Below are 14017 nucleotides of genomic sequence, written 5' to 3'. Positions count from 1 at the left end.
GCCAAGGCAAACAACAACAGACTTTACTCAAGCAAAATATTCAGGGGGCACTTTGACGATCTAAAATGGTCGAGGCGAAAGCCTTTCCACGCCACTTTGGCTGACTGGAAGTGTAGGCTGCCATGCCTCCGCACTAGGCAGGTAGTAGTCGTTTGCGGAACGCACCAACACACCCGAATACCTCTAGCTATCAGACTGTGTGAGCGCTCTTCCGTGCTTCGCGAGAGGCCGTGTAGTATCGGTGCAGAGCACGCAATCTTCTGAAGCGAAAGCTTTGCCATCCCATGTAAAGCCAAGGTCGAGGACTGCAGGACAATGACCTTCAAGTGAGCCAGACACGTGACATCTGCCGTGAACAACTGTAAATATAAAAGCGGACGCTGCCACATCTAGCGGCAGGCTCAACAGCAGCGGGGTGGTGGTGAAAATATTGTAATGGAACTGTTTAGGAGGCTGTAGCGGCGGGTCGAGCTCTCAGTCCGGAACACCATTGGCGTAGGCTTCTGTCCGCGCTCTTTCGATGAGTTCTTTTTGACTCGTTTCGTCCGAGCTGGTCAGAGCTGGCTCCCACCCCTCCTGTGTTGGCAGGTTATTGACAGTGACCGCCTTATTTCGTTGGCAGGACCATACCATATGGTACAGCTCCGCCTTCTCCCCGTAGAATTTGCAGTGTGAGTAAAATGACTCCGGGTCTATTGCGTGTAGTCTTCGTGGGTTGTTGTAAGTGTTGGTCTGTAGCATTCGGAGGTGTAGTTCCTCCTCTTTCTCCAGTGACTTAGCCGGCGGAGGTTATACCGGATGGGATAATCTTAAGTGCTGAAGTATGTCGTTGTAAGTTAGTAGTGGGGTGGGAGGTTCTACGGCATCAGCAATGGGTGCCCGGGGGAGAAATGCTCGGGCTGAGGCATGTGCGCTCTCGTTCCCTGGGATGCCCTGGTGTCCTGGTGCCCATATTAGGTGTTTGTGTGTGGGTTGGTAGCCACGGTTGTAGCTGTCTTGCAGGATTTTATCTGCTAGTGGTGCGATCCTGCCCCTGAGGTAATTGCGATACGCTGTTTGTGAATCTGTAAGAATATATTCGGAGCTAGTGTGTGTTGCAGCTAAAGCAATCGCCACTTCTTCCGCAGCCAGTATATCCTGGCTAGCCAGTACTACTCCGTCCATTTTTTGGTTTTGGTGCACTACCGCGACGGCCGTCATTCCCTGCTCGGGACCCGCAGGATCAACATAGAACACGCCCTCGCGCTCGCCGTAGTGCCTTTTCATAGCTTCGGCTCGTGGTTGCCGTCTTGGCTGGTGAAATCGGGGTGCATATTTCTGGGTAGTGGAGCTGCTTTGTATTGTCCTCTCCATGAGGCTGGAATGCCATTTTTAGAGTCTAGCTGTCGGGGGAAATTGATGTTTAAATCAGTGAGGACTTGCCCGCCAGTCCGAATAGTGGAAAGCCGCACTACCGGCGCTGTGAGGTGTGCCTCTATTAGCTCGGCTATCTTGTTGTGCACTCCGAGTCGTAAGAGCCGGTCCGTCGATGTCGCAAGAGGGAGGCCCAGTGCCATCTTGTAGGCTGTTCTGATTATGACGTCTAGGCTCCTGATGTCACGCTTCTTGAGGCGGAGGTAGGGTGATGCGTAGACGACGCGGCTTACGACGAAAGCCTACACCAGTCGCAGGGTATCTTCTTCTCGCATCCCTGATTTCCACCTTGTTATCCTGGCGATCATCCTGGCGACTTGCTCGCTCACGAGTCGTAGTTTCTGGAGGGTGAGGAGGTTATTGCCATTGTTATTTATGTACAGACCTAGTATCTTGAGGGTCTGAACTTCCTTGATGGATGAGTTGTCAATGCGGATGTTGATGGTGTCCAGATTATACTGTTGACGGAAGACTATGAGTTCAGATTTTTCGGAACAGCAGGTAAGTGCACACGCAAGTGCATAATTTTGAACTATTGTTGCCGCTGTTTGTAGTTGTTCTTCAATCATTCCCATACTTCCCGTGGTTGTCCAGATGGTTATATCAGCAGCGTACAGGGCGTGGCGTATGCCCTGTACCTGATTGAGAACGGGTGAGAGATTTAGGAGTGCAATGTTGAAGAGAAGTGGGGATAGTACTGCCCCTTGCGGAGTGCCTCTCGTGCCTATCTTCACTTGCGTTGTTTTTTTTGTTCCGGTGCTGATGTTTACGGTTCTGTCTGTAAGGAAATCGCAGATGTATGAGTAAACTCGCTGGCCACAGTTAATGCCGTGGACGTTGTTTAGGATCGTGCAGTGCTTGACATTGTCAAACGCTCCTTTGAGGTCGAGAGTTAGAAGCGCTCGGTCATTGTTTCTGCGTGCGGGATCAATGACTTCGCGTTTGAGTTGCAGAAGCACATCATGGGTGGACAAGTGTGCCCTGAATCTAAACATAGTGTGTGGCAGTAGCTCATTGTCCTCAAGATCATTGGAGAGACGCGCGTGGACTGCCTTTTCCATGCTTTTGCCTGCGCACGACGTGAGCGAAATGGGTCGCAGGTTTTCGATGCTGATTTTATTGCCGGGTTTGGGGATACAGTGTATATTGGCTATTTTCCATGTTTGTGGAATGGGGCCAGTAAGCCAACATTCGTTTATGTAATCCGTTAGTTACTGCAGAGCCTCCGTGCCGAGGTTGGCCAGAAGACCGACCGTAAATTTGTCTTCTCCCGCGGCTGTGCGTCAGCGCATATCTGCTAGTGCTGCAATGATTTCCTCTAAAATTAAGCATCTATCTAGGTCTTCGTTCGATTCCCCACGGTACTCCTTATTGTAGGGTTGTGGGTCTCTCGCGGTGCAGATATAGCGACGCGTGACTTCACGTGTTCGTGGTCCGTGCCTTGAAAGCTGTGTAGGCCTCGATGCAAATTTCTGCGTTGTTCACTCTTCGCTTTTGGAGGGTCTACTAGGCATCGCAGAAGGTTCCATGTAGCCTTGGTGACTAGGCGTCCTTTGAGTTCGAGGGATTGAGCCGTAGCGCTGTATACGCCGGATTCAAGCAGCGTCAAACTATCGGGCTGTCATTATTCGTCGAGCTGCTGCCTTACAGCGAGCGCGAGAAGACGAGAAGGCCAAGAGGAACGCCGAGTCGGACGAGGAACGAGAAGTACGCTGGGCCGAGCGTTGAAACCAGGCACCCGAACGACAACGGCGGCAAACGTTAAACTTCTGCAATATTCTGACGCAGCATTTCTCGAGCTCTTTTCTTCTTATGCCTTTATTTATTATTTTTCGTATACTTATCCTGACTATTTTTCTATTATTTCTTATCCTTCTTAATATTTTTATCTTCATTCTTTTCTGCGGTCACGTTGAGCGAAAACGTGGCAGTTTGCAGAGACATTTTCTGATTTTCCTCACCCCGTTTTGTTTTTGCGAAAAAAATTTGTTGATTTGCAGCCTTAACGATCGAGCATTTGTTCAGTTTAAAAAAATAAACTATCAATGGGTATTACTCAAATAAAAAAGTATTATCGTGGTTTTTGTGCTCGTATCGAGCGGAGAGGCAGGACTTTTCAGAGGGTTTACTTGGATTGCCTCCCCGCACTGCATCGCAAAAAAAGAAATAATAGGTTTTAAAATCAGGCGACCTTACCATGGGACACACACGTGAAGGAAGTCAATGCCAAGGAAACCAAGGTGCAATTTTTCTCTTCTTTTAATTTGTTGTGTTGATCAATGGCATAATAATACTGTTTTATTATGTCGCTCAAAGAGAAATAATTATTATTGTAAAAAAGAAAAAATAACCATGCTGTTGGTGGGATCCGAACCCATGACCTCCGAATATTGCGTCTGGTGCTCAAGGAACTGATCTACGCCGACTGTAGTGGTGGTGAAAAACTTTTTTAATGCTCATACGGATACGGTGGCCGCAGCTGGAAAAGGACAGGGTTAATTGGAGAGACATGGGAGAGGCCTTTGCCCTGCAGTGGGCGTAGTCAGGCTCATAATGTTGATGATGATGATGACTCAAAGCGAGTTTGGGAGTCAGAAGACCCCGCTATATGGTCGCTATCCTCATTACGAGACACTGCACGACAAGGCATTGTCTCTGCGCCCGCTTTACTAGAGCCCTTTGGGACTCCAGTGTGGGCCAGCTGAGGAAGGTATCTCCCGTGCCTCTCGGGTGTGGGTGGGAATGGTGGAAGGTGGGGATTCTGAGTACATGCCCACACGATGTGAAAGATATCGCCGGTCTCTCCACAGTGCGGACAGCGCCCATCTATGTTTGAATCAAAGTGTTTGGGGATGGCTGGACAGAGAAGAGTTCCTGCCTGCAGACGCCGCAGAGTTCGCTCCTCCGCCTTACCCAGCCCATTGACAGGAGCCGGGTAAAGGCGGTGGCTGTCGCATTAATGAATTAAGATTTCTCGGAACCGCAGAAGTGGTTTATGAGCTTCTGAGCCAGGAGAGCTAGGAGACATAGGAAAGCTTCTGCTTTCGGAGGTATTTATATTTGCGCGTAACCGCACCTTGAGAGTCTTCATCAATGGAATCTCGTCTATAGCGACGGATGTCGTACGTCTTTTATTACCACGAGTGTAACATGGAACGCGATCGAATGGTGAGTGCAGAAACTGTGCGAGAACTTTTACACTACCTAGAGCGCCAGAAACGATACCCTCGTTAATCTATTTAGCAGACAAGGGAATGATAATAAGGGTAAGTTGCTGGGCGAGTTGGTTCCAATATTCCGTGAATACAGCGCAACGAACGGGACAAGACGAAGATCAGAGACAGGGACACAGCCGTGTGTTGTGTCCCTGTCTGTGTCCTTCTTCTTGTCCCCTTCGTTGCGCTGTAGTTATGGAGTATCGGAATCAATTCGCCCCGCAACTTACCGTTTCAAATTTCATTTCTCGTACGAGGGGCTCTTTTGCATGTGACTTTGATCTACTTCAGTTCGTGTCAGCCGTCGCCGCTGCGTCGTGCATAGCGGGAACGTTCGGTTTTTGCGTCCGAAATAGGATCCTTCCGCCTGAAGTCTTGACCCTACTGGGTAGCGTTCAGCCCTCGGGTGGACACACTAAAAGGATATGCAAGTTACTGCGAGCGGAATGGCAGCGGCAGGTGCGTGTGCACAGGGAGCACATCAAGCTTCGGGTGCAAGTCTCTTCGGGACCGGTACACCCATGGAAACAATGGCACCAAGTGTCTCGGTGCACAGACCGCACCACAGAGTTCCTTTGGCAGCAAACTCTTCCGAGACTTCGTGTGCTACTGCCGAAGAAGAGCCTACCAGCCGCACAACAAATCCGCACTGCGGAGAACATTTCTTTCCCGGGGAACGTCAAACAAGTCCTGAGTCTTGGACCCAAGTTTCCGGTCGAGCCAAAAAAAATCCAGAGCGGAGTTCCTGGCCATGGTGAGGGAAGTCTCTAGGCAGGCCGACAAAACTGAGGTGGAAAGCTGAATATCTAATGGTGTAGACGTATTGACTAGGTACAGGCGTTCCGGGAAGAAGCTACCTTTGCAGAGGACCGTTACGTGGCTTAAAGATAGCTCGTACTCATTGTTACCTGCCGATAAAAATGGTGGCTTTGTTGTTCTGGACAAGGACGCGTATGTGTCGAAAGCATCATATGCTGTTAACGCCATGTTTGACAAATGCAACAATGTTTTAATTTCTAAGGTGAAGACTAAGGCGAAAATACTTCTGAATAGGCTAAATCTGACCAAGCTAGCAAGTGCGATATATAGTAGCCGCAGCGTTTGCCAGTAGATATTTTGTACAGCAAAAACCCACACGCCGGAGTGGCCGTTTCGTGTGATAATTTCTTAAACTGGAGCATGGCGAAGCATGTCGCCAAATTTTTTCAAGAAAAACTGAAGGTTTTAACATTTGACGACCCTTTCAGAGTGAAAAGTTCAGACGAAGTAATAGCGTTTCTAGAATGCAATTGCAATAAGAAACTTCGGGGATTTTTAATTGATCTTAAAGACCTTACAACACTATTCCTCAGGCTGAAATTATGTCTTCTGTTAGTCACTTCATTGACCAGTTTAGAGCGATTGCATTCCAGAATGAGTGCGGGATTTCCACCGGCAGCTTTCTCGAATTCTTATCTTGTTACCTGGAGTCTACTTTTGTTGACTGAAATGGTGATGTATATATTCAAAAAGATGGAATCTGTATTGGTTCATGCCTTGCACCCATCCTTAGTGACAAGTTCCTGTCTTTGCGCGACCAAATCATGAATGAGCGGTTCAAAGGGTCCTGTGTCTGTGGCATTTTTAGATTTTTAGACGGCTATTTCGTGTTTTTAGAGTCTGACAATGTCGAATTCGAGCAGCAGTTCCTCTATGTTTGTTCAGTGTTCCCTGAGTGTCTGAAACCCATGATTTTAACGCACGAAGTACTACTTAATAATTCCATCAGGTTTTTAGATCTTTCACGTCAGTTCACTTCATCCCATGTGTGTTAAGCTTTTGAGCCCCCTGGTCAGAAATCCATCCTGCCATATTCATCAGCCCATTCGAAGCTCGTGAAAAGAGCAATTGTGCATTCAGTTTTGAAAAATATTGTGAAGAAAACATGTGAGCAAAGGTTGGAGCAAAGTTTCCACAACCAAGTAGATCGTTTGACACAGGCCGGTTACCCTTCAGAAGTTTAGGTCTCCGTCGTAGAAAAACTGCAGAACAAGTTGAGGTGTGATGTCAACAGCAAAATTGAAAAGGAGGAAAATAAAAAAGTCGCCGTTGTACCGTATCTGCATCAGGTCTCGCATAACCTGAAGAGAACTGGGAAGCATGTGGCGGTCGACATCGTGTTTTCGGCACCTATCCGATTGTACATCTTGGTGAAAAAAGTAAATTTGGCGAACAGCGAACCGCACGGCTGCTTGAAAAAGCATGCAAAACAATTTCTCCCCTGCCAGAAGGGAGTCATCTACTCTTTGCCATTATCATGTGAGAAGCAATACATCGGCCAAACAGGCCGATGTATCAACGAAAGATTAAAAGAGCATGATTATAATGTCGCACGTGGGCCTATCGTAGGCCACGTAGCGAAACACTGCAGAAACTGCAAAAGTGATGATGTTGATGACGAAGACGACAACGATGCCTGCGAGCCATAGTACAACGAGTGCGTTCTGATAGGTAGGAACCGCGATTCGCTGACAAGAGAAATTACACAAGCACACATGATAGCAAGGCTCCTGGAAGAATCCATAAGCGCGCCACCTGTATTGTTCTCAGGAAAAGAAAAACACTACCTCGAATGTGAATGTTGACACGCCTGTGCTTTATTTTGGTTGTGTAAGAAAGAGAGTTGGGGTTTGCTGCCCCAGCGGCTAGCGCCGATGAAGGAGAGGAAGAAGACAGAAGACGAAGCCGACGAAGCTCGGGTGCGCGCTTGCGAACGCCGGCCAGCTGAGAAGCACTGCTCGAACAAGGACTGTGGCCGTCCACACTACCTGTGCCAGTCCCCACATTAGTTGTTTTGTTTTTTGAATTTTGTGTTTCCGCTGCATGATTTGTGTTCATTGCATTCCATTTTTGGCTGCTAGTTAGGTACTTATTCCGGCTGGCAACTAATGAATATTTCAGTTGTGAGCCAGCGCTGTGTTGTGTCCCTGCCTGTGTCCTTCTTCTTGTCCCGTTTGTTGCGCTGTAGTCATGGATAATAAGGGGCTCCTTTGCCTTACATAAGAAATAAGCAAACAGCCACCGAAAGCAAGGTGCACACAGAATTCCTTTTTATTTGTGGTCTTGATGAATGCGATAGTAATATTTTGATTAATCTGTAGCCTAATGATAAATAATTATAAAGAAGATGAAAAAACAACAATGCCTTTAGTGGGATCTCAGCCTAAGAGTGGCGCTTTCGAACACACTCAATGCTCGGTTACACGCAAAGTTAAATACTCCAGAGGATGGGACAGCCGGCGCCGTAGCTCAACTGCTAGAGCACCGGACGCCAAATTTGGAGGCTTTGCGTTCGAATCCCACCGGCGACCTTTTTTCTTCTGTTTTATAATTATTTGTATGTAAGCGACAGATTATTTCCCTGTTGATCAACACAACATATTAGCGAAATAACATTTCCTAATGCATATTGGCTTCCGTGTCTTTAGGCTTGCTTCGTATTGTTACAGGTTCTATTAATAAAGGCTTTTTACATAGGCAGGCCGACCCGAGCCTGGTGCATCAGCGGCAGGATACTGAACTCCATCTTTTTCTGCGTTCTTACTTCATTGTTCCTTCAGGTCCCATGCGTAGCGCGTAATACTTACCCATTTGCAGACGAAGCCCTCTGGGCCAGCCAATCAATTTGGGTCCCGAGTGTGGAAGGGCTTTAGCCGTGCGACATGCACGACTAGGGTTTTCCTTGAGCAGCGTCCTGGCGTAGATTGGGGAGACACCAAATAAATCAGGTCACTGAGGCTAGCTAGAGCGATGAACGGTTAGCTGTGGTGGGACAGGAGCTTTTGGGATAAAACAGGCTTGCGGAGAGGCGTCCACAACCATACAACGTCACCGAGCAGGTGGCAGACATCCTTGCGCCGGCGGTCGTAACGCTGCTTAGAGTGATCCTGCGATGCCAAGGTGCGTATCCGGGCAATCCTACGGGCTGCTTCAGCGCAGCATATAGTGCTTGTAATAGAAGTCTCGGTGTCGAGAGAAAAAAGAAAGATGGTGCAGAGGGAGCTTCGAGGCGCACGTGCATTAAGAAGGGAGAACGGGTGTAAGCAGTTGTTTCATGTCTTGACGTATTATAGTCGCATGCAATGAAGGGAAGCACGTCGTCCCAATTCTTAAGCCGGGAATCCACATACATGCCAAGCATGTTGGTAAGTGTCCGATACGTACAGGCGCGGACAAAAGTAAACGGAGCACGCAACTGCCTTTGAATATTTTCACGCGACATCTAATCGAAATTTCCAGCAGTGGCACGCGCATGCTGGTAGCGGAGGTTGGTGGGCTTTCTTGTAGAGAAACAACGCTTCTTCATTTCCAATAGAGAAGGCGTGATTGCACTTCGAACGGAATAGCGTGCCCCGTTTACTTATGTCCGCACCTGTACGTTCAACGAGCCCATTCGTCTGGGGATGGTACGGCGTCCAGTGACGAAAATGGCATGAACAAAGGCGCAGAAGCTCTTCCACAACGTCTGCTGTAAACTGGCTGTCACAGTCACTGATAACGATTCGCGGAGGTCCATGCCGGAGGATGACAGCATGAAGAAGGAAGAGAGAGCTTCAGCGGCGGAGGCGGAAGGTAGATTGGCGCTTTCACAGTAACGGGCGAGGTGATCAACGGACACGATGACCCAGCGCTTACGCATGAACGAGCGGGAAACAGGCCGAGCAGATCGAGACCCACTCGTTCATATGGCGTGATTGGAGGCCTCACTGGGCGCCCGGCGTCCCGGCGGAGAAATTGTGGGAAGCTTGAACAGCTGACACTGCACGCAGGTGGTCATGTAGCGCTGAACGTTGCGACGCGTTTTTGGCCATTAAAAGCGTTCTTTGGTGCGGTTAAGGGTCCTGGCAAACCTCAAATGCCCAGACATGAAGTCATTGGGCATCGAGTGCAGAGCAGAGGAATACAGAGTAGCCGGAACTACGTGGAGAAAGCGCGCACCTCAAGACGAGTAATTCGTTCTATAGAGTAAACCGCCCCGAATGCAGAAAGGGCTTGCGGATGTTTAGTCGCGGGCTCCGGCAAAAAGCGGCGCCGAGTGCTGATCCTTGCGTTGTTCTGTCTGGAAAGTGCCAAGACCCGGAAGAGGAGGAGAAGGATAAACTCGTCGACAAATGTATCTGACGGTGTGGGGTTACAGCCCCATCAAGTGGTCATGAGCCCGTGGCGTTCGGCGACTTCTAGGGCTCTTGTCACAACTCGGATCTGTGTGTCCAAATCAGAACTGAGCAATGCGGCCTCCCACTGGTCTGGATTCGAGAGCTGCAAGCCTGGAGGGGGGGAGTCCCTAGGGCAAGCCCAGAGTATGTGGGATAAAGTGGCATGTTGGCCACACAGTTTACAGGAAGGGGAGTAGACCCCAGGGTATATGCTGGCATATATCGCGGGGTTGGGGAAAGTGTTCGGGGTTTGGTGAGAGAACTATGTGCGGGGGATATAGAAGTCTACCTAAGCGGTAGTGCATGGTTATGTCATGAAATGTAACCATACGATCTGTCGCCGCCCGCAGGACGGGCGACACCACATCCCGGTCGACGAATCCTCGGGCATAATTGTGGGCCGCCTCATTCCCTGGATGCGATGAGTGCCCAGGGACCCAGATCAATTGGATCGGGCGGAGTTGAAGTTTGGTGGAGTGGAGGAGAGAGAGGGTGACAGGGGAGACCCGGCATTTGGCGAAATTACGAATCGCAGATTTAGAGTCGCTGAAGACCATCGCCAAGGCTATGGCCACCTCCTCAGCCTCTTCAGGCGATCTGACGGGAATGGAGCACGCAACTAGCGGCCGTCCACAGTAGTTTACAACCGCAAGCGAAAAAGCTTCGCGGTAGGGGTATTCGGCGGCGTCGACATAGACTGCTGTCCGATTTGTTAAATACCTTTTGTGCAGAGACTTAGCCCTGTGCTTGCGGCGAGCGACATGATACTCTGGGTGCATATTTTTAGGAAGAGGGGTAACGATAAGGTTACTGTGGATATGGTGTGGAAGCTGGACCCTGTCGGGTGCGCTTGTTTCGAAGCGTATTCCAAGCTTGTCGAGTATGTGACGTCCCGTGGAGGTGTGAGTGAGACGTTCGTACTGCGAAGTGAGATGAGCTTCCGAGAGCTCCGTCACAGTGTTGTAGACCCCTAATGCCAGTAGTTTATACGTGGGGGTCCGGTGGGGGAGATGAAGAGCCGCCTTGTATGCCTGTCGAATAAGGCAGTCAACGCGGTCCTGTTCCTGGCAGCTAAGGTAGAGGTAAGGGAGGGTATATGTGAGGCGACTGATAACAAACGCCTGAACAAGACGTCGGAGGTCAGCCTCTCGCATACCTCTACCCTTACAAAAATGGATATCAACTTTCTTTAGAAATTGTATTAACACTCTATTGACTCTAGTAACCTTGTATTAACTTTTACATTCTATCAACAATTGTTCATACAATGTTGGTAGAAGTTACTTCTTTGTATGTACCCCTGTCAATAGAAAGTTACTATAAAATAATTTTTACATTCTATGCATACAAAGACTAAGTTTAGCTAGAGTGTCGGTGTTTTTCCGATTGCTCTGGATGAGGAGCCCCAATACCCTAATGGTAGATACTTCGCATATGGGCTGACCACTAGCAGTAATGCGGATGGGAGGATGACCGTGGAGGCCGGGTTGACCTCGGATGAGCAGCAGCTCGGGTTTCTGAGGGGAGCAGGAGAGGTCGGCTGCGGCTACATGGCTCTCAATGACATCGACCGCTTGTTGAAGAGCGGATTCAACCTCAGCATCGTTCCCTGTTGAAACCCAGAGGGTAATGTCGTCTGCGTATAAGGTATGGGATAGCTAGAGTGAGCAAGGCGACATTGAAAAGAAATGGGGAGAGAACGTATCCCTGGGGGGTACCATTGCTACCGAGGTTTATAGGGTCTGAGAGGAGGGAGCCAAAGCTAAGTTCAGCTGTACGACCAGAGAGGAAAGTACGTATATACTCGTAGGTACGGTGACCAGGATTTAATAGGGAGAGGTTAGTGAGAATAGCTCCGTGCGAGACGCTGTCAAATGCTTTAGTTAAATCAAGCCCTAGAATAGCCTTTGTGCCCGCTCTGGTAGAGGGGCACAGTATCTCTCGTGAGAGCTGGAGCATAATGTCTTGCGTAGAGAGATTTGAGCGGAAGCCAACCATGGTGCGAGGTAGGAGATGGTTATCTTCAACGTAATTATTCAGACGGTTGAGAATGACGTGCTCCATCAGTTTCCCAGCACAAGAAGTGAGGGAGATGGGGCGGAGGTTTTCGAGAGCTAGTTGTTTGCCTGGCTTCGGTATGAGTCACGCGTGCATGTTTCCATGCTGCGGGGATTTTACCCTCTCTCCAGCAATCATTCATAAAGGCAGTGAGGGCCTCAATGGACGGGTCACCTAAATTACGGAGAGTTTTGTTGGAAATGCCGTCCGGTCCCGGGGCAGAGTTAGGACGGAGCTGAGTTAGAGCGAATCTTACCTCAGGTTCCGAAATCTCCTGATCGAGGGCAGGGTTGGCACCGCCCATGTAGGGGGGGAGAGGGTCCGGGGAAGTAGTATTGAGATAGCGTACACGGAGTTCATCGAGAAGATCCTGGTCTGAGCCGGGGTGCTGATGAACTATGCGGGAAATGCTGTCTCGTTCGGATGTTTTTCAACCGTCTGGGTCTAAAAGGTAATGGAGAAGGTGCCAGGTGCGAGTTAGCCCGAGCTGTCCACGCATGTTGTCACAAACTTGACCCCATTGCTGGGTAGTCAGTGCGATAGTGTGCGCCTCAATCTGTTTGTCTATCTGAGCTACTCTACGCCGAAGCGTTCTATTGTGGCGCTGTTTTTTGGAACGGTTTTGCAGGCTTTCGCGGGCCTGCCATAGGTGGAGGAGACGGCTGTCTGTATTGGATTGATCAACCGTGATAGGTGACTCTTGAGTAGTAGCAGAGACATCAGCCTGCAGTTTGGAGATCCACTCGACCAGGTTATTAATTCGAGTAGGGGCGTTCTGAGCACGTAGGGAACGAAACTTGTCCCAATCCGTGATTAGGGTCGGGCGACCTCTCCGGCGGAACGGGGACATGCTGAGGGTGGTCGCGAGGAGATAGTGGTCGCTGCCGAGGGTATTCCCAGTGCTGAGCCACTGATCGAACCGTACGTTTTTGCAGAATGTCAGATCAGGTGAAGTGTCAACAGACACGCTGTTTCCTACGCGGGTGGGGGTGTGAGGGTCAGTAACAAGGGTGAAGCCCAGTTCCTGTGCTCGCAACCAGAGTGTTACCCTTTCGGTTGGCGGTGCGGTAACCCCAAGCGAGGTGGTGGGCATTGAAATCTCCCACAATGAGGAGACCGGAATGGTGCGCGAGCCTGTTGACCCGGGAAAGAAGGGTGGTGAAGCCGCGTCATCTGTCTTTTGGAGGGCTATAAATGTTAAGAATGAAGAGGCTTTGGTCGCCCCTTTTACGATGGAGGAGTTCGAGCAAGACGCAGTCTACCCCAGCGTCGTCTAAGGAGTGTTGGACGGCCGTTGGTTGCGTTGAACCAAAATAGCGGTGTCGGGAGTGGTGACATCTAGGGGGGAGTATGGTTTATAGCCAGGTAGTTTCACTGGGCCATGAGTTTCCTGAAGGGCGATGATATTAGGGGGGATGTCGGAATTTTGGACATACTGCTGCAGGTTGCCTCGCTTGCGGCGAAACCCCCTGAAGTTCCATTGGCACACATTAATTAGGTGGCGGGGCGCCATGATGAAGTGTGGGTGAAGCTAAGATGGGTTGGGTGGTGGGAGCGTGCGGCAAGCGACCGTATGGTTTACCGCGCGTCGTGTGAAGGGCGGCCGTTGCGTCTCCCCTAGCTTCAAGGCCTGTGACGCGTGTTTGGATCTGTTGCACGAGGGTGTTAAGTTGTTGTTGGATTTGCTGCTGCATTTGTTGTTGGAACTGGAGCATTTGCTGTTGGATTTAATGGGAGAACTCAGCAAATTTCGCTTCCAGCTTAGCATCAATTTTAGCCTCTAATTTTTCCTCTAGGCGAGCCTCAAATTCCTCGAGGTCGGCAAAATTAACGTAGCGTTCTGAGCGGGAGGTAGCTTTCCGCTTAGAGGGAGGACTAGAGATAGTATCTTTGGGTTGCGGGGAATAGATGGGGGCGCCTGAGGTGAGATGGTAGGAACAGGTTGAACTGGTAGAGTGGGATTTGTTTGAGGTGGTGGATCCGGTGCAAAGGGTGGACGCTTTAAAGAAGCGTTTTCTTGTTGGAGTCTATGATTGCTAGCTTTAAGGGCTGTTATCTCGTCGCGCAGAGCTTGCAGCTCTGAATCACGAGACTGAGATTGCTGAGAGTGAGAAGCCACAGCTGCCCAGCTCACCT

Source organism: Amblyomma mixtum, chromosome 8, assembly GCF_055824585.1.
Source record: "Amblyomma mixtum isolate Tamu chromosome 8, ASM5582458v1, whole genome shotgun sequence".
NCBI lineage: Eukaryota > Metazoa > Arthropoda > Arachnida > Ixodida > Ixodidae > Amblyomma > Amblyomma mixtum.
This window is presented reverse-complemented; position numbering follows the sequence as displayed.